The following is an 18,251-nucleotide window of genomic DNA, read 5'->3' as shown; positions in this document are numbered from 1 at the left end:
ACAAATTACAAAATGTAATTTTACTTAACAATCTAATAATTTTAGGCTATTGGAATGAAAAAATATATATCAAACGAAAAACACCAATGTTTTACTTTTTACAGTGTATGTGTGTGTGTGTGTATGTATGTGTATATATATATATATATATATACACACACACATATATATATATATATATATATATGTGTGTATGTATATATATATATATATATATATAGTCCTTGCATTCTTTCTTGTTTGACACACCTGAATGAAAGGCTCATTATTATGCGGGTCTTTGTCTTCTCAGGTGAGAACCACCTAATTATTCATGAGGGGGTTGGGCCGTTCACGCCCCCACGCATATTGCCTTTCCAAACAACAAAATGTTTTTCACAATTTAAAACCATCTATTGTTTTATGTGAATGATTAGGCAGGATCATTTTGAAGCAAAAACTCTAGGCGACAACATCCATTAGTCAAAAGTCTTGTGGACAGATATTTAGTATGTGTTTTGTGGCCTTATTTCAGAAACTTTAATTTTTAGTTTTTTCAATAACCATGCATAAACAATATTCTCTCAAAAATACAAACATGTACATACATGTTGCTCACATATTATGGTAGCCCTGTTTGTGCTAAATAGAGTGTAATTTCACCTGTGCCATATGTTTATAAGCAACTGAAAAAAGCACAAATGTCAGGGCATGTCAAAACATCTCAAGGACCCCCAAAACACCTTAGACCCCAGAGGTTTAAGGACAGACAAGTAGTTTGTTGTGGGTTGATTTGTGAAGAAGGAATACACGCCTGCGTACATATATATATTCAAACGCGCATACCTATCGACTATCACTCCCTCCAGGAAATAAACGACACCATGGTTCTGGTTACTGATGGATTTATTGCACTTGTCATCCTTCTCTCCTTCGTCACATTCACCATCAATGAAATCCACCGTCAAACTACAGTATGACAATGTAAAAGACAAACACGTTCACAAACACTATAAAGAAGTAAATACAAACACACTTCGGGAATACGAAACGAAATACACATACCTCGCTGGCTGCATATAACCAAGAGGGAATGAGTTCACTTGAAATACCCGGTTCAAAAAACAAAAATGAAAAACATCTTTACTTCTTGGCTCAAAACACGAGTGACTCTTCTACTCCACACACGGAGAATAACTTCTCACAAAAAGTCTGTTTTTCCTGTTGCACCTTAAAAAGTGTCCGTGTGCAACGCAAAATGTACTTTAGTTCCTAGTTAACATCAACACTCAATATTCATGAATAGATTAAACAAATATAACAAAAACATGTTCAATAACAGAAATAATATGTATGGCAGTTATACTCCCACCAAATGACTATTTTGTCATTTCACCTCACAATTCAAACCTTTTCACACCTTAATTTTAATCATACAGTATACCTTAAACCTTACAGTAACATAAAATACTGTTTCCGTGAAATGGTAACCTTAACCTTTATTCTGCCTCAAGCAGTACAACTGTCTTTTGTACAGGCCTATCAAGGTAAACTGGCTTGGAAATGCGTCTTCCCTGGCTGTCTAAGGTCGAGTCACTAATTAACAGTTTCACCTTCGAACCTTTCCATCAGTGCTCGGATACACCTGTGTCACCCTTGCCAATCTCCATTGGTTACGTGGAGAACTGTCCTCCTGCAGGATGACAATGTCGTTAACCTTCGTATTTCTCTTCTCTTTCTGCCATATTTGTCTTTGCTGAAGATTAAGGAGATACTCCTTCTTCCACCTTGTCCAAAACTCGTTTGCCAAAAACTGCACCTGGCGCCATCTCTTGCGCAACTATAGATCCTGACTCACAAACTCACCTGGAGGTGGGAATATTATGTTAGACTTCATCATAAGAATGTGATTGGGCGTGAGAGGTTCAAGGCTTGTTGGGTCATTTAAATGCTCGGTTGTCAGAGGTCTGCTATTTATAATAGCCATCACTTCATATAGAAAGGTTCTGAGCGAGGCACTGTCGAGTCGTTTAGCAGACTGGTCAAGGATTGCAGTTAAGACACTTCTGATCGTCCTTATCTGTTTTTCCCATACACCTCCCATGTGGCTCGATGATGGGAAGTTCATTATGAACTCACATCCATGTTCCTTTAACTGTTCATGATCCAAGTTCTTCATTGCCTTCATGAACTCACATCTCAACTGTCTTACATGTCCGCGTATTGCGATGAATACACGCAATGCATTGATAAAGGCATCTGTAGTGAGGTCATCAAGCATTTCGATATGTATGGCTCTAGAGCACATACAGGTGAAAATAAGACCATATTTCTTAAGTTCCTTTCTTGCTTCCTTCACATAGAACGGTCCAAAGCAATCTATGCCACAATATGTGAAAGGAGATGTCATTTCCATTCTTTCTTCTGGCAAATCTGCCATTTTTGGATCTTGTGTGTTCCTTCTGTACTTTCTGCATGTTGTGCACTTGTAAATGTGTGAGGCAACTGCACTGCTGCATCCTATGACCCATACTCCATTGGATCGCAATTCATTGGCAGTTATTCCTCTTCCTTGATGATGCACCTTTTCATGGTAGTGCTTAATAAGCAACGATGATACATGACTCTTATTTGGCGGATGACATGCGGATGAAGAACAGATCTTGTCAAACGTCCTCCAACCCTAAGCACACCATGCTCATCTACAAACGGACTCAGTTTGTGTAGTTTGTTTACTTTGTCTTTGGGTTTTACTTCCTTGCCTTGCTTTATACCTTTGATTTCACAGCTGAATGCTTCCCTCTGAACCAACTTGATTATAAAACAGCTCTGCTTCCCTTCTTTCCTCAATACTTGTAGCTCCACTTACTTTATCTTTGATGCCCTTGATCTGCTTAGCATGGCGCTTTAGAAGAGCAATAGCCTTGACAGCTCTTTTCCAGTCAGAGAACTTTGTTAGACGTTCTAACAATGACCTCTCCTCCCTCACCTTGGTGTTGAGCACCAGGGCCTTCCGAAGTTCCGGATCATCATCATAGACTTCTCCCACCATAACATCTCCTCTGGGTAGCTCTCTTTGCCATAAGAAATCTGGGCCAGTGAACCAATTTGAAGCAACAAGCTGATCTGCGGAGAGACCTCTCGACGCATGATCCGCAGGATTATCTTCAGACCTTACAAAGTGCCATTGTTTAGGATCTGTAGTGGACTTGATTCGTTGGACTCTGTTCGCTACGAACACATGAAACCGTCTGGCATCATTGTTTATATAGCCTAGGACGACCTTCGAGTCAGTCCAAAAATGTTCTTGAAGACCCTCTATTTCAAGCTCATTTCTAAGCATAACACTTATTCTTGCTGCCACAACTGCAGCCGACAACTCAAGCCGTGGCACTGTGGTTACCTTGGTAGGAGCAACCCGTGCTTTTCCCATGACAAGCGTGCAGTGAACATCTCCCTTGACGTCGACTGCTCTGAGGTAAGTACATTCACCATAACCGATGACACTTGCATCTGAGAAGTGGTGAAGTTCGTACTGCTTGACATCCTTGAAGTTATCTGGGATATAGCACCTTCTAATCCTTACATTAGATAAGTTTCGAAGATCTTGTAGCCAGATTTCCCACTGTGATCTTAGCTCTTGTGGGAGTGGCTCATCCCAAGTTACTTTGTCTCGACACAGTTGTTGTAGGATCTGCTTTCCACGGAGAATAAAAGGCGCTACAAACTCCAATGGATCGTAGATGGAAGCTACTGTAGAAAGTACTCCTCTTCTGGTATATGGGTGTTCCTTGACAGTCACTCTGAACTGGAAGTCATCAGAGGATACACACCATTGAACGCCAAGAGCTCTTTCCATGAGCGGCTCTCCCAAACCCATATCCATATCTTTGACACTTTCAGCACACTCTTCCTTCGGTATGGATTTCATTACCTCCGTACTGTTGGAGATAAATTTGTGTAGTCTAAGTTTGCCTGTGCTGCAAAGGTCTCTCGCTTCCTTAATCAGTTGGATTGCTTCAGCGTCAGATGTTCCGCACACCAGTCCGTCATCAACATAAAAATTCCTTTGGATGAACTTAACAGTGCTTGGGTTAAATTTATCCTGACCTTGAGCGGCTAGATGCTTAAGTCCAAAATTGGCACATCCAGGTGAGGAGGCTGCCCCAAATAGGTGGACCTTTATCCGAAAAATTGAGGGTGGAGACTCTAGGTCACCGTTCTCCCACCATAAGAACCTGAGGTAGTCTTGGTGCTCAGGCCTTACATGGAACTGGTGAAACATTTTTTCCACGTCACACATGATGGCAATCGGGCCTTTGCGAAACCTACAAAGGACTCCCACCAAGGTGTTTGTAAGCTCTGGACCAGTAAGAAGTTGATCATTCAGTGACGTTTCTTGGAACCTTGCTGAGCAATCAAAGACCACTCGTATCTTCCCAGGCTTTTGGGGGTGGTATACGCCATGGTGGGGAATATACCAGACCGGTTGATTGTCAATCTCTTCTTCAGGGACCCTTTCTGCGTCGCCACGAGCAATGATGTCTTTCATAAACCCCAAGTAGTCAGTGCGGTATTGCTGGTCTCTCCTGAGCTTTCGTTCCAAGGACATTAGGCGTTGAACAGCACATGATTTATTATTTGGTAGATTTGGTCTGTCTTGTTTGAAAGGTAAGGGCATTTCAAAATGACCATCTTGCTTCTGTCTGATTCCGTCTTTCAGTTTAGCCAAGAAGTGAAGATCTTCTTGAGAGAAGGTTGCCTCTTCTCCACCTCTCTCACTGAAATCAGATTCCAACATCTTAATTATGTCATCTGGAGTGACCATTTCACTGACCTGGGTATGGCAAACATAGTGTACTTCTCCTTTAAGCTGGACCATTGCATTCACTTCAGGCTTGATTTGTTTTACGATGATGCGGTGACTTACTCCAATTGCATCACCGTAGTGTTCACCTGGGTCACCATAACTCACTATGCTCCAACCTAAGTCAGTCTTCTGAGCAAATGGCTGGTTTTCCACTCCACAAACGACTTCTCGTGGCATTAGAGCTTGTGGGCAATTGTACCCTATCAACAGACCAATTTCGCAATCCTTTTGAGGCGCAATGTGGTCAGCAAGATGCTCCAAATGAGGCCATGCCTTTGCTGTCTCAGGCACTGGGATGTGTGTGCGATTAGCAGGTATGAAGTCACGAGTGTAAACTGTCGGCACTGTTAACTTCTTGGAGGAAAATAGGCCCCTTACTTGTAGGCTATTAAGTCTTTTACAGTGAATGATTGTCCCCTTTGACGACATCGTAGATAGTTTTAACTTCACTTGTTCAGTGTTTGTATCAAGAACACCTGCCACTTCATCAAGAATGAATGAAGAGTCACTCTGTGAATCTAACAGAGCATAGACGAGAACTTCCTTGTCTGGATCACTTGGCGTTGATACATAGACAGGTACTATTGCCGACGTCTGTGTACTATTAGTATCTTGAACAACTCTGTTAGAGGTTGTTTCCTTTGTGACGTCTTGTGGTTGAATTCTTTCCTTAGATTGTTCTTTCTTTAGTTCTTGGACCCTTTTTGAACGTTCTTCGTGCAGACATGTGGGGTGCCTCTTTGAGCAAGAATCGCAGACCATCCGGTTACTGCAGCTCTTAGACTGGTGGCCAGGGCTCAAACAGCCGAAGCACAGTTTTTCACTTTGCATAAATTTCATGCGGTCAGCAACTGGCTTCTCTCTTAATTTGTAGCACTTGTGTAAGCTGTGTCCTGGTTTTTTACAAAACACACATGTGACTATTTTCCTTTCACTGGTGTTTGTTGTGAAGATCTTGGCACCTACGGTTTGGTTCTTGGAGGTCATAATGTTCTGGCTCCTGCTCTTTGCTTTATCTGACTCACTTTGCCATAATGCATGGAAGGATGTAATGGGGTTGCAAGCGATGCTAGCCTCCATTGAAAGGAACGTCACAAAATAACTGAAGTTTGGGAACCTTCCGTGTTCAAGTTGATATTGTGTGGCCTTTCGGTTCCATCCGGAGCTTAACCAGTCGGGTAACTTGGCAGTAAGTTTTTGATTCTCAATTCCATCATTAAGAATGTGGAGACTGTCATTTTTAGCCATAGCACTTTCACAACTGCGTAAAAGGTCCACAAATTTTCTCAACTCAGCACTCTCTCTTGAAGCTATTTTTGGCCATGTATGTAATTTGTCTCTGAAAGCCTTGGCAATTACAAAGGGTTGGCCATATCTTTCATTGAGCAGGTCCCATGCTGCATTGTATGAATCTTCTGAACCAGCCAGAAAATGACCTTCTAAGGCTTCTCTAGCAGCTCCTCCGACATATTTTTGAAGGAAGAAGACCTTCTCTGCGGTTGGAATATTCTTTTTCTCTATAAGTGTCTGAAAGGATGATTTCCAATGATTAAACTTAAGTGGATCTCCACTAAAGATCGAAGGCTCTGGAATGGGTAACCTGTTTGCTGTCATAGCTTCAGCTAAGACCTTCACCAGCTCTCGCATGTCATCTTGGAGTTCACTTCTTGGAGTCACATCTCTGAGTGGTGGTGGATGCTGATCAGCAATAGTCGCTTGATTGATTATCTGCATATCTGTAGGCAACTCAGCCTCAAAGTTTTGTGGTACAAAGTCTTGGGTTGGATAGAACTCATTTGCATTGTACACTCAAAGCTTTGCTTTGGCTGCATTAAGCCTCTTCAGCTCTTCCAAACGCTCAAGCTCTCTTTTCAAATTTTCAACTGACCTTCTTCTTGCAATATTCTCTTCATGCTGTCTCTTTAACAGAGCAGCCTCTTGTCTCTCTCTTTCTATCTTGCGTTCGATTTCTTCCTTTTCTCTTTGAAGACGGCGAGTAGATGCAGCTGCTTCTTGGTCTGCAACTATCGACTTATCCTCAGCTTCAAGTCTCTGCAATTCTGCTTGGTGGCTTTCTTGCTCACCCATAATCTTCAATACAGCCTGTGTATGTGCATACTCAGCAGCAGCTTCTTGTCTTTTGGATGAGGATACAGCAGAGTGGATGGAATTAGGCTTAGAATTATTGCCCTGAAATGAAACACTGGAGGTTGAAGACGCGAATACAGATGAAGCATCAGGCCAAATAATTACCTCCTCATTTCCTTGAATTTGAGACTGTGCATTCTGTATTACAATTCTGGTTACGGATGCACATCTGTCCAACTTGCGTCTCATATCATGAGCAGGGCTGTCAATCTTTCGATATTCATCATAAACACTGTTCAGCTCAGATTCTTCTCTTTGAATGCCTTTAATGTGTTCTTGGAGGATATCACTGGGATCTTGTTTGATTACAGATTTCTTAGCCACCTTAGTCAAAACCTTCCAGCGTTCATAAATACTTTCAAAGCGAAGTGATAATCCTTTCATCTTTTCATTCTGAAATTCCTTTCCCTTTTCTGTTAATTTTCTATCTCTTTCACTTCTACGAGGCTCTGCAGGCTGTACTGCTTGTTGTACAATGATAGACTTCTCTGTCACTTGTTCTTTTTCACTTGTTTGTGACATCTTACATTATCTGGTAATTGCCTGTACACACTTAACATTAGCTGCGAATTTAACAGCAGAATTTCCCTTTTTTTTTTTTTCTTTGAATAATCAAATTAAATTAGGTCAATGTAGATCAATCCTTCAATTAAAGCAAACATTGTAAAGCCGTGGTAATATTGCATGGTCAATTACACTTGACAAGATGCTTATGGCCACATTTAAGTGAACGTGCTTAGAAAATAATAAAAACTTCACACAAAAAAAATACAAATAATATTGGCTTGCTTAAATGTGCACAAATAATTCTCCCTTTTCCAAGTTATCACTTACTTTCTTCAGTAGACAAAATCAATAAATTCCCCTCATACAATTTAAACCACAGTTATTATTATTAAGGTTACACAGTCTCTTGTAGTGTTCAAAACTTATTGTCACCTTTCAGAACACAAGCTTACGTGTCTGACTTATGGACGTCTTAATGAAACACTGAGAAATGCAGGTCCTTAACGGTAAACGTGGGCTTATCTGTGTAACGCTACATCCCGTCTTGCCGAGTTGTGACACATCAGGTCCGGGCCGAGCACGAGCAGGTTCGGGAACGTTGACGCAGGTCCGAGTTTGACTATCACTCCCTCCAGGAAATAAACGACACCATGGTTCTGGTTACTGATGGATTTATTGCACTTGTCATCCTTCTCTCCTTCGTCACATTCACCATCAATGAAATCCACCGTCAAACTACAGTATGACAATGTAAAAGACAAACACGTTCACAAACACTATAAAGAAGTAAATACAAACACACTTCGGGAATACGAAACGAAATACACATACCTCGCTGGCTGCATATAACCAAGAGGGAATGAGTTCACTTGAAATACCCGGTTCAAAAAACAAAAATGAAAAACATCTTTACTTCTTGGCTCAAAACACGAGTGACTCTTCTACTCCACACACAGAGAATAACTTCTCACAAAAAGTCTGTTTTTCCTGTTGCACCTTAAAAAGTGTCCGTGTGCAACGCAAAATGTACTTTAGTTCCTAGTTAACATCAACACTCAACATTCATGAATAGATTAAACAAATATAACAAAAACATGTTCAATAACAGAAATAATATGTATGGCAGTTATATCGACTGAACACGTGATGCGCATGTGTACGCAGTCTGCGTCTTCGCGGGTTTGCGCAGAGAAAACGGATAATTGGTTGCCCCTTCGAACCTATTTCAGGGCCGGCATTCTCGAGACACCAGGCACTGTTTTGTGCGGATGGGCGGCAGGAGCGCATTAAGGGTTTTTCTGTTAGAACGGTGTTGTGTTAGCGGGCCCTAATTTAATAACTAATGAATCAATCAAGACTATCTTTAGCTGGACAATAACTTTATCCTAGAGCTGTAGTAAAGCCTAAACAATCTGTTACGGTAATTTCTATTATCACTGTAAAGCTGCTTTGAAACAATCCATACTGTTAAAAGCGCTTTATAAATGAAGGTGACTTGACTTGACTTTACTGTAGTCAGCTGGATCCGGGCGATATCAAGTATATTTGTTATTGTTCTGCATTGCAAATGTGTTCAAATCTAACCACTTCATATCTGTGTGCAGTCTGCTTTGTGACAGATTTAAAAAACAAACATTGCCCCCGTTATACTGTATACTGTAATTTTAATGGGAATTACTAGGTGTGTGTATGTGTGTTTGTGTGTGTATGTTTGTGTGTGTATGTGTGTGTGTGTGTGTGTGTGTGTGTTTGTACGTCTTTGTATGCATGTGAATGTGCCCATTTCCCATTCATTCCTATGGACCCGTAAGGGAAGATACAACCACAAAAACTCCTTGAATCTGGTCAGTTTTTTGTGTGTGTGTGTGTGTGTGTGTGTGAGTGTATTCCAAATTGAAGTGCAACTGAAGTGCAACAAAACTCCTAAGGTCTTGGACAACAATGATGAACACTCAATTTTTAAAAATGAAAAGAAAATGAATTAAAAAAAATTCAAAATGACCTGGAGAGAGGATGAAGGTTAACTTAGCACTTGGTAATTAGATTCGTCCCAGTCCTCCTTAATTTTTTGTTTCTTTTTATTTCCAGTCCAGCCCCCCTTAAAGAAATGTAAACAAATATTTTCTTCCTTGATCATTATTCCCACATTGTATTATTGTCAACCGATCACCCTAGCCACCATCCTCTGCACTACACATCCCAGCATCCCTCCTGATCCCCATCTGCACATCATTCCTAATCATTCCTATTCGTAAAGGACTACTTGTCTTGATATCGCAAACCTCCATTGTCTCCATTGTCTCCATCTTCTCATCTCTCCTGTGTGTCTCCATTCTTGTAAGAAGAACTATTCCAATCATCACCGGCACACCGCTCTCCAAAGTATTATTGTTCATATCACTTGCCTGCATCCTGTCTCCACTCTGTGTTGTCAAATAAACTCCTGTTATATCTTCACTAATCATCTCTTGAGTCTGCTTCCGTAACAGAAGACCGGACCCATACAGAAAGGCAACAATATGGGCATCCTGCTCAGTCCCCTAGACCCTGTCGATCTGCTTCTGGCCATCTTACAGGACCACCGCCCCATTGAGACCTGCATAGAGGAGTTCCTCCACCTCGTCCACCAGGTGTCCTGGAAAGAACCAGCCCTCAAGTCCATATATTCGATGGGTCTGGACGATCCACTCTTTAGGCGATTCCCAGCTACTGCCACCACGTGTTCCTTGAGGGAATACATTGACAACATCCTGTGGGTGAGTGGATCATCCTACACAATCAAAGCAGTTTTGGTTTCTCTTTTCGTTCCCGCTGCCCTTCCAGAACCTTGTCATGGCCCCCACCCTTCCAGAGTCTCGTCCCACGAGACCACCCTTCCAGAGTCTCGTCCCGCCAAGACCATCCTTCCAGTGTCTCGTCCCGCCGAGACCACCCTTCCAGAGTCTCGTCCCGCCGAGACCACCCTTCCAGTGTGATCGTCTCAAGATGATCGTCTCACCCGTCCTCGTCTCAAGATGCCCGCCGCCATTCCAGAGCCTCGTTCCAAGAGGGCTGCCGCCACGCTAGAGCCCTCGTCCAAGATGGCAGCCACCGCGCCTGAGCCCTCGTCCAAGATGGCCGTTGTCGCGTCCGAATCTCCAGTCACCGCCCTCTTCCAGAGCCCAGAAGGGATTCCAGTCTTCGTCTTCCTCCAGAGTCCAGTGAGCTCCCCACGAAAGGGGAGGGAGGGGAGGGGAGGGGGGGGGGGAGGGGGGCAAATACCCTTAATGTACCCTTTGTCCTGGCCGCCTGAAGGGTCGTCTCCGCCATGGCCGTAAGTTGTAAAGTCGGACTTTTACTTAAGTACTTTTAAAAACTAGTACTTAACTAAATTTACTCGAGTAAAGTACAGATACTCAAAAAGTGTACCTAAGTACAGTACTCAAGTAAATGTACTTTGTTACTGTCCACCTCTGAGAATAGCATATCATTAAACTGTATATACATTTAAAGTCCCCCTGTCAATAATTATATCCCTTAAAAAAATTTTTGATCAACAAAATGAGATATTTAAAAAAATAAAAATTCTTCATGCCTTAAAATAGCTTGAATGTAAACTCTACATCCTTGCCTCATTTAGTATACGTGGTTCTATGAATATGCAAATTAGCCCCACCTCCACGCACTCACACCAGCGCAGAGATTCACTAGTTGATAAGTTGATAACTTGGTTACAAGGTAGTTTGTGACGTCAGAAACACCAGCGATTTCAAACCGCGTTTTTGAGACTGTCTTTGGTTTACTTCAGTTTTAAAAAGAAAACTGCAATGGTGTTGACTTATAAAATTGGACATGGTTTTTCTAAAAACACCACATAGACACCACATAGACATATAAACAAAATTAAAAACTTGATTTTCACCACAGGGGGACTTTAATCTGCCAGATGTCCCATTTAATATCTAGATATGTATACCGCAGATCCTGTTGCATCTGTTTGTAAATCCTTTGACCCATCTTTAAAAACTTAAATGCTGTCTTTGTACTTATATTCCTTATAATATTCACTGGTTATATCTATAATTCTACTTCAATCTTTAATTATTAGAAGCTCTAAATCAGTGGTTCTCAACTGGTTTGTCTATGGGACCCAAATTTCCCCATGGTCATTTAGCTGCGACCCAAAGTCCTTATAATAAAAAAAAATTATAATAAATTTGCTTTTAAAAACCAAGCAAATTTATTTCTGTCACGGTTCAGGGTGCATCCCAGCAAACACAGAACGTTCCCCTAACGTTCCCGTATGGTTCTCATTTGGTTCCCATTTGGTTATTTTTTGGGAACCAAACGAGAATGTTCTAGGAACGTTCCCTGTAGGTTCTTTTTAGGTTCTATTTTATAACCTAACGTTCCCAGAACGTTCCCTGTAGGTTTTTTTAGGTTTCATTTTCCGAATAGGTTCCCGGAACGTTCCCCTAACCTTAAGGAGACGTTCTATTTACGTTAAGAAAACTTTCCTGGAGAACCAATAGGGAACATTCTGGGAACGTTCCCAGAACGTTCTGGGAACCAAAAACTAACGTTCCCAGAACGTTCCCAGAACATAAAATTGTTAGCTGGGATCATTCCTGTTGTCTGTGTTTGTCCTGTCATTTTCTGCAGCTTGTGACCTGGGCAATCAGTGCTGATTCTGTGCAGCTGCGCACAGATTACAAGTTGATTTCCCTCACCTGTCGCTTGTTTCATTTTCCTTTATATTCTCTGCTGTGTCTGCCCCTGTTTGTCAGTAGATTGTTTTGGGTGTTGTCTCATGTGGATCTGTACTGTTGTGTTTCTTGTCTTACCTTGTTCACCATTGTGCTCAGGACGCTTAGACGAGGAGTTATTGCTGATCATCTCCTGGCTGTTCATTCTCTCGTCTCGTTACCCATCCAAGCTGTGCTCTGTTTCTGAAGTGGTCTTCTCAGACTGTGTGTCCAGTGAGCCTAATGGACAGATCTGGAGATCCCTTATCTCACCTTTACTTTTGAGCACTTTTGTCACTAACCTTGGAGGTTGTATCAATAAACTCTTTTCACCTTACCTCTGCATTTGAGTCCTCTGTTCAGAACCCCTGACAGAATCTACTGACCACATCATGGACTCAGCAAAGGAAGCTGATATTCGCCGCATCCTCGTGCTGCAAGGCGTCCTGCTGGGACGGCAGCAGGAGGAGATTGCCACCTCGCACCGCGCTTTTACGGAGCTGTCTGTCCAGCTAACCCAGCTCACAGAACGGCTCGAACAGTTCCAGATCCGCAGTCCGGCAGCCCCTACAGTACCACCTCTGGACGAACCTAGAGTAGCCGTTCCCCGTGTGCAGAACCTCGCCTTAATCCACCTGCTCCATACTCCGGTGAGCCCAACTCATGCCGCTCATTTTTGTCACAGTGTTCTTTGACTTTTTCACTCCAGCCCTCCTGTTTTCCTACGGAACGATTTCAAGTGGCATTCATCATCACACTCCTGACCGGGCAAGCGAGAGAGTGGGGAACGGCCATGTGGGACAATGACCATGAATGTTGCAGCTCGTTCACGGATTTCTCAGCAGAGCTCCGCAAGGTGTTTGACCAATCTGCGCTGGGGACGGAGGCAGTGTGAGCTTTATTGTTGCTACAACAGGGCGGACGGTCTGTTTCTGAATACTCTATCGAGTTCCGCACGCTCGCTGCGTCATGTGGATGGAACGCTAAGGCGCAGTGGGATCATTTCCTTCATGGGCTGGCCGACTACATAAAAGACGAGATTTACTCACTTGAACTACCCCCCAGCCTCGACGGACTAGTCGACCTCGCCATCCGCGTTGACAACCGGATAAGGCTCCGTTCCCAGCATCGAGGGGGCGTGTCCTCACGCGACAGCTGGAGCGGAGGGTGACACACCTTCTCAGCGTCTTGTCTTGCCTGAGGAGGAGCCTATGCAGATCGGGAGAGCCAGGCTGACTGTCACTGAGCGGCGCCATTGTCTGGCCAACCATCTGTGCCTACACTGCGGGGAGGCGGGGCATATGGCAGTCGCTTGTCCTGTGAAGGGACGCCACTTGCCAGTGAAAGGAGGGCGTAGGGTGAGTGTCACTAACACTCGGCTGCCATCTGGTGGTCGTTCCATTCTTCAAGCAATTATTACAGGTTGATGGAGCTGCTCATCAGGTGTCAGCTTTGATTGATTCGGGAGCAGAGGGCGATTTTATGGACACCGAACTGGCTGCACACTTAGGCATCTCACCTATTCCTCTGGTCGAAGCTATTTCAGCCAGGACTCTCTGTGGGACTCATCTCACCAGGATTACCCATTCCACTAGACTTATTAAACTCACTCTTTCAGGCAATCATGCTGAGGGGATTCGCTTTCTCCTTATTCACTCTCCCTCCGCTCCAGTGGTTCTGGGTCACACCTGGCTGGTCAAGCATAACCCTCACATTGACTGGGCTCTTAATTCTGTGTTGGCATGGAGCCCTTTCTGTTTATCCCAATGTTTGGGTTCTGCGTTTTCCCCTGTTATGTCTTGTTCTGTGTTGCAGGAGGAGCCGGTGAACCTGGCGAATGTACCACAGGCTTACCATGACTTGAGAGCGGTTTTTAGTAAATCCCGAGCTTCATGTCTTCCTCCGCACCGCCCGTACGACTGTGTGATAGATCTGTTACCTGGTACTTCTCCACCTAGGGGGCGCCTTTACTCTCTTTCCAGACCTGAGAGGGAGGCCATGGAGAAGTATATTCATGATTGACAGGTAGCTGGCATCATCCGTCCCTCTTCCTCTCCGGCTGGGGCGGGGTTCTTCTTCGGGGGGAAGAAGGATGGATCGCTGCGCCCCTGTATAGATTATCGGGGGTTAAAGGACATCACGGTAAAGAATCGATATCCTTTGCCATTGATGTCATCAGCCTTCGAACTCTTGCAGGGGGCGACCATCTTTACGAAGTTGGACCTCCGCAATGCTTATCACCTAGTTCGGATTAGGGAGGGGGACGAATGGAAGACCGCCTTTAACACCCCTACGGGGCACTTCGAATATTTGGTCATGCCTTTTGGGCTTTCTAACTCCCCAGCGGTCTTCCAAGCACTCGTCAATGACGTGCTCAGAGACATGGTCGACCGGTTTGTATTTGTTTACCTCGACAACATCCTGATCTTCTCCCAGAATGAGCGCGACCATGTCCAGCACGTTAGGCGAGTGCTCCAGCGGCTGCTTGAGAATCGCTTGTTCGCCAAGTTGGAGAAGTGCGAGTTTCACGCACGGTCGGTTCCGTTCCTGGGATTTGTTCTCTCACCCGAAGGTATCCGAATGGACCCCGCCAAGGTAAAGGTAGTTGCAGATTGGCCCACCCCAGATAGTCGTAGAACGGTCCAGCGATTTCTGGGTTTTGCCAATTTTTACAGGCGATTCATTCGAGGTTTTAGTCAGGTCGTCCTTCCTCTGACTAATCTCACCTCCCCTCGAAGACGTTTCTGTTGGTTGCCGCAGGCTCAGGCTGCGTTTACAACCTTAAAGAGTCGCTTTGTTTCGGCTCCCATCCTTGCTACTCCCGATCCGTCTCGTCAGTTCGTTGTGGAGGTGGATGTGTCGGAGGTGGGAGCGGGGGCAATTTTGTCTCAGATCATCTTCGGATGACAGAATACATCCTTGCGCATTTTTTTCCCACCGTTTAACCCCTTCGGAACGGAATTACGACATTGGGAATAGGGAGTTACTGGCTGTTAAGTTGGCGCTGGAGGAGTGGCGTCACTGGTTAGAGGGCGCAGAGGTCCCCTTTATCGTTTGGACCGATCATAAGAACTTAGAGTATATCCGCACCGCTAAACGACTAAATTCTCGACAGGCTCGCTGGGCATTGTTTTTCGGTCGTTTTAACTTTAACATCTCCTATCGCCCGGGAGCCAAGAATGGTAAGCCCGACGCGCTTTCGCGAATCTTTGAGGCTGAGGCTAAACCCACCCTCCCGGTGACCATTCTGCCTCCCGATCGAGTGGTAGCGGTGGTCACCTGGGGAGTGGAGTCCAGAGTCCACACTGCGCTGCGCAACATCACTGTTCCCGCGGGATGCCCTGAGAGCCTGCGGAATCGGTCCAAACTAGCGTCCTACAGTGGGGTCACTCATCCGAACTAGCTTGCCACCCAGGAGCTACTCGCACGTGTAGTTTAATCAAGCAACGGTTTTGGTGGCCATCCACTCGTCAGTTCGTGTCGGCCTGTCCAGTTTGTGCTGTGGGTAAGGGCACCAAACTCCGTCTAGTGGGAACACGGTAGTCCTCACTGTGGTGGACAGGTTCTCAAAGGCGGCTCATTTTGTTCCCCTCCCCAAATTGCCTTCAGCGAGGGAGACAGCGACTGTTGTCTTAGACCAGGTTTCCCGCATTCATGGCCTCCCGGTGAACGTGGTCTCTGACAGGGGTCCCCAATTTGTGTCTAAGTTTTGGACAGAGTTCTGTCGACAGCTGGGGGTGACTGCAAGTCTTTCCTCCGGGTATCACCCGCATACTAACGGTCAGGCCGAACGTACCAACCAGGATCTGGAGAGGGTCTTGCGCTGTGTGGCGTCTGCGGAACCGTCGTCTTGGAGTTCCAGATTAACCATGGTCGAGTATGCGCATAACTCCCTCCTGGTCTCGTCTACGGATTTATCTCCCTTCCAGTGCTGTTTAGGCTACCAGCCCCCATTATTCCCCTCCCAAGAATCCGACGCCATTGTTCCATCCGCGCATGCGTTTATTCAGAGATGCCTCCGTACGTGGAGGATTGTCAGAGAAGCCCTCACTCGGACTGGCGACAGGAACAAGGCGTCGGCGGACCGTCACCGTACTAAGCCCCCACTTTACGTGTGTGGTCAGAAGGTCTGGTTGTCTTCCCAGGACATTCCCCTCAGACTTCCCTCACGTAAACTGGGACCAAAATTTATTGGACCATTTTCTATCACGAAGGTGCTCAGTCCGGTGTCGGTTCGACTCAAATTAACCCCTCAGTTTAAGAAGATCCACCCGGTTTTTCATGTCTCCAAGATCAAGCCCGTCATTCGCTCCCCCCTTCAGCCCCAAACCTCTGCCCCTCCGCCTCCTAGACTCATCGAGGGGTCACCGGCTTATACGGTGCGGCGGCTCCTTGATGTGAGACGAAGGGGCAGAGGTCATCATTATCTGGTAGACTGGGAGGGTTATGGTCCGGAGAAGAGATGTTGGGTTCCGGCTCGTGACATTCTGGATCGCGCTCTCATCGACCAATTCCATCGGCATGGTGAGTCCTCTGGGGACGCCAGGAGGCGTCCCTGAGGGGAGGGGTACTGTCACGGTTCAGGGTGCATCATCGGCTTCTTCCTGTTGTCTGTGTTTGTCCTGTCATTTTTCTGACAGGACAAGATTCTGTGCAGCTGCACACAGATTACAAGTTGATTTCCCTCACCTGTCGCTTGTTTCATTTTCCTTTATATTCTCTGCTGTGTCTGCCCCTGTTTGTCAGTAGATTGTTTTGGGTGTTGTCTCATGTGGATCTGTACTGTTGTGTTTCTTGTCTTACCTTGTTCACCATTGTGCTCAGGATGCTTAGACGAGGAGTTATTGCTGATCGTCTCCTGGCTGTTCATTCTCTCGTCTCGTTTCCCATCCAAGCTGTGCGCTGCTTCTGAGGTGGTCTTCTCAGACTGTGTGTCCAGTGAGTCTTATGGACAGATCTGGAGATCCCTTATCTCACCTTTACTTTTGAGCACTTTTGTCACTAACCTTTGTAGAGACTTTAAGGATGAACCAAACACGAATTAATCTTTCTAATCTCTCATGGGATTCATTCAAATGTGATTCAGCATTTCGGATCTGAATACCACATTCCAAAGTCACAAGACTGGCTCCAAATTGTCTAGAAAACCCCCCCAGAGAAGTATTTTATGGCCCCGCAGGCATTAGAGATAAGCCTAAACAGGAAGAACGTTGTCACTGTTTCATCCTTAAGCAAGACAAAGCTGCTCAGAAATGGTGAGACGAGGCCTGACCATTAAGGGGCCTGACCACCTTTGACCTCCCTCAGCATCACCACTGCTGAGCAGGACAGCGATGTAAGACAGACCCCGCTTCCATGGAACGTGAGAGACTTACACAGACTTTACATATCAAACCCATTAAAACTCACGCAGAACAATGCTCCGTGGACTTAATCAAACATCATAATTCTTGTTGTTCCTACAATTCATGTTTGTATTATGCGTAGATCACATATAAATCATGTAATTGTGATATAACTGTGTGTATGGATGAAAGGGTATCGTGCTTCCAATCAAAAGAATCGTATGCCCTTAATTCAAAAGGTGGCTTGTTTGAAATCTGTGTAAAATGTTTTGTATGATTATAATAATCTATAATGTTTAAACTGGGTTTAAAATTTGTTTAAACAAATCTCTTGTTTCTCTGCTAAGTGCTGGAACCCAAGCAGATCCCAGATAACGATAAGTAGGAACGATCCACCTCCTAAAATGATGCCATTGTCTCATTGGTCAGAATTCTCCAAAAGAGGTTGGACTAACGTTTAAGTTAAAGACCCGAACAAAGGAGTTAGAGTAAGTTGAAAAAGAAATTCGGTTCAGAGAGCAGTTCGGGGTTGCCGTTCGGTTTTGAGTTCGGCTCGTGTTGAATTAAGTTTGCGCCTCTCTCTAGCAACAGCAAGAGAGTGTTCCTGTTCGTGCTTCTCTCTGAAAACACCAAAGAGCGTGTTCGCACGCTTCTACATCGACCAGACCAAATTAGACC

General features: G+C 44.6%; 2 long non-coding RNA genes across 2 annotated transcripts; both read right to left on the bottom strand.

The window, feature by feature from the left end:
* Positions 1-867: 867 nt before the first annotated feature.
* Positions 868-1,134, bottom strand: LOC130087814 (uncharacterized). Its single transcript, XR_008807403.1, has 2 exons — positions 1,045-1,134; positions 868-948 (listed from the first exon to the last, which is right to left on the bottom strand). It is a non-coding gene; the product is annotated as an uncharacterized LOC130087814 (long non-coding RNA).
* Positions 1,135-8,158: 7,024 nt separating this feature from the next.
* Positions 8,159-8,425, bottom strand: LOC130087813 (uncharacterized). The gene is made up of 2 exons (XR_008807402.1): positions 8,336-8,425; positions 8,159-8,239 (listed from the first exon to the last, which is right to left on the bottom strand). It is a non-coding gene; the product is annotated as an uncharacterized LOC130087813 (long non-coding RNA).
* Positions 8,426-18,251: the final 9,826 nt, after the last annotated feature.

This window comes from Rhinichthys klamathensis, unplaced genomic scaffold (genome assembly GCF_029890125.1).
Source record: "Rhinichthys klamathensis goyatoka isolate OS25496 unplaced genomic scaffold, OSU_Roscu_1.1 h1tg000111l_1, whole genome shotgun sequence".
Classification (NCBI taxonomy): domain Eukaryota; kingdom Metazoa; phylum Chordata; class Actinopteri; order Cypriniformes; family Leuciscidae; genus Rhinichthys; species Rhinichthys klamathensis.
This window is presented reverse-complemented; position numbering and strand designations above follow the sequence as displayed.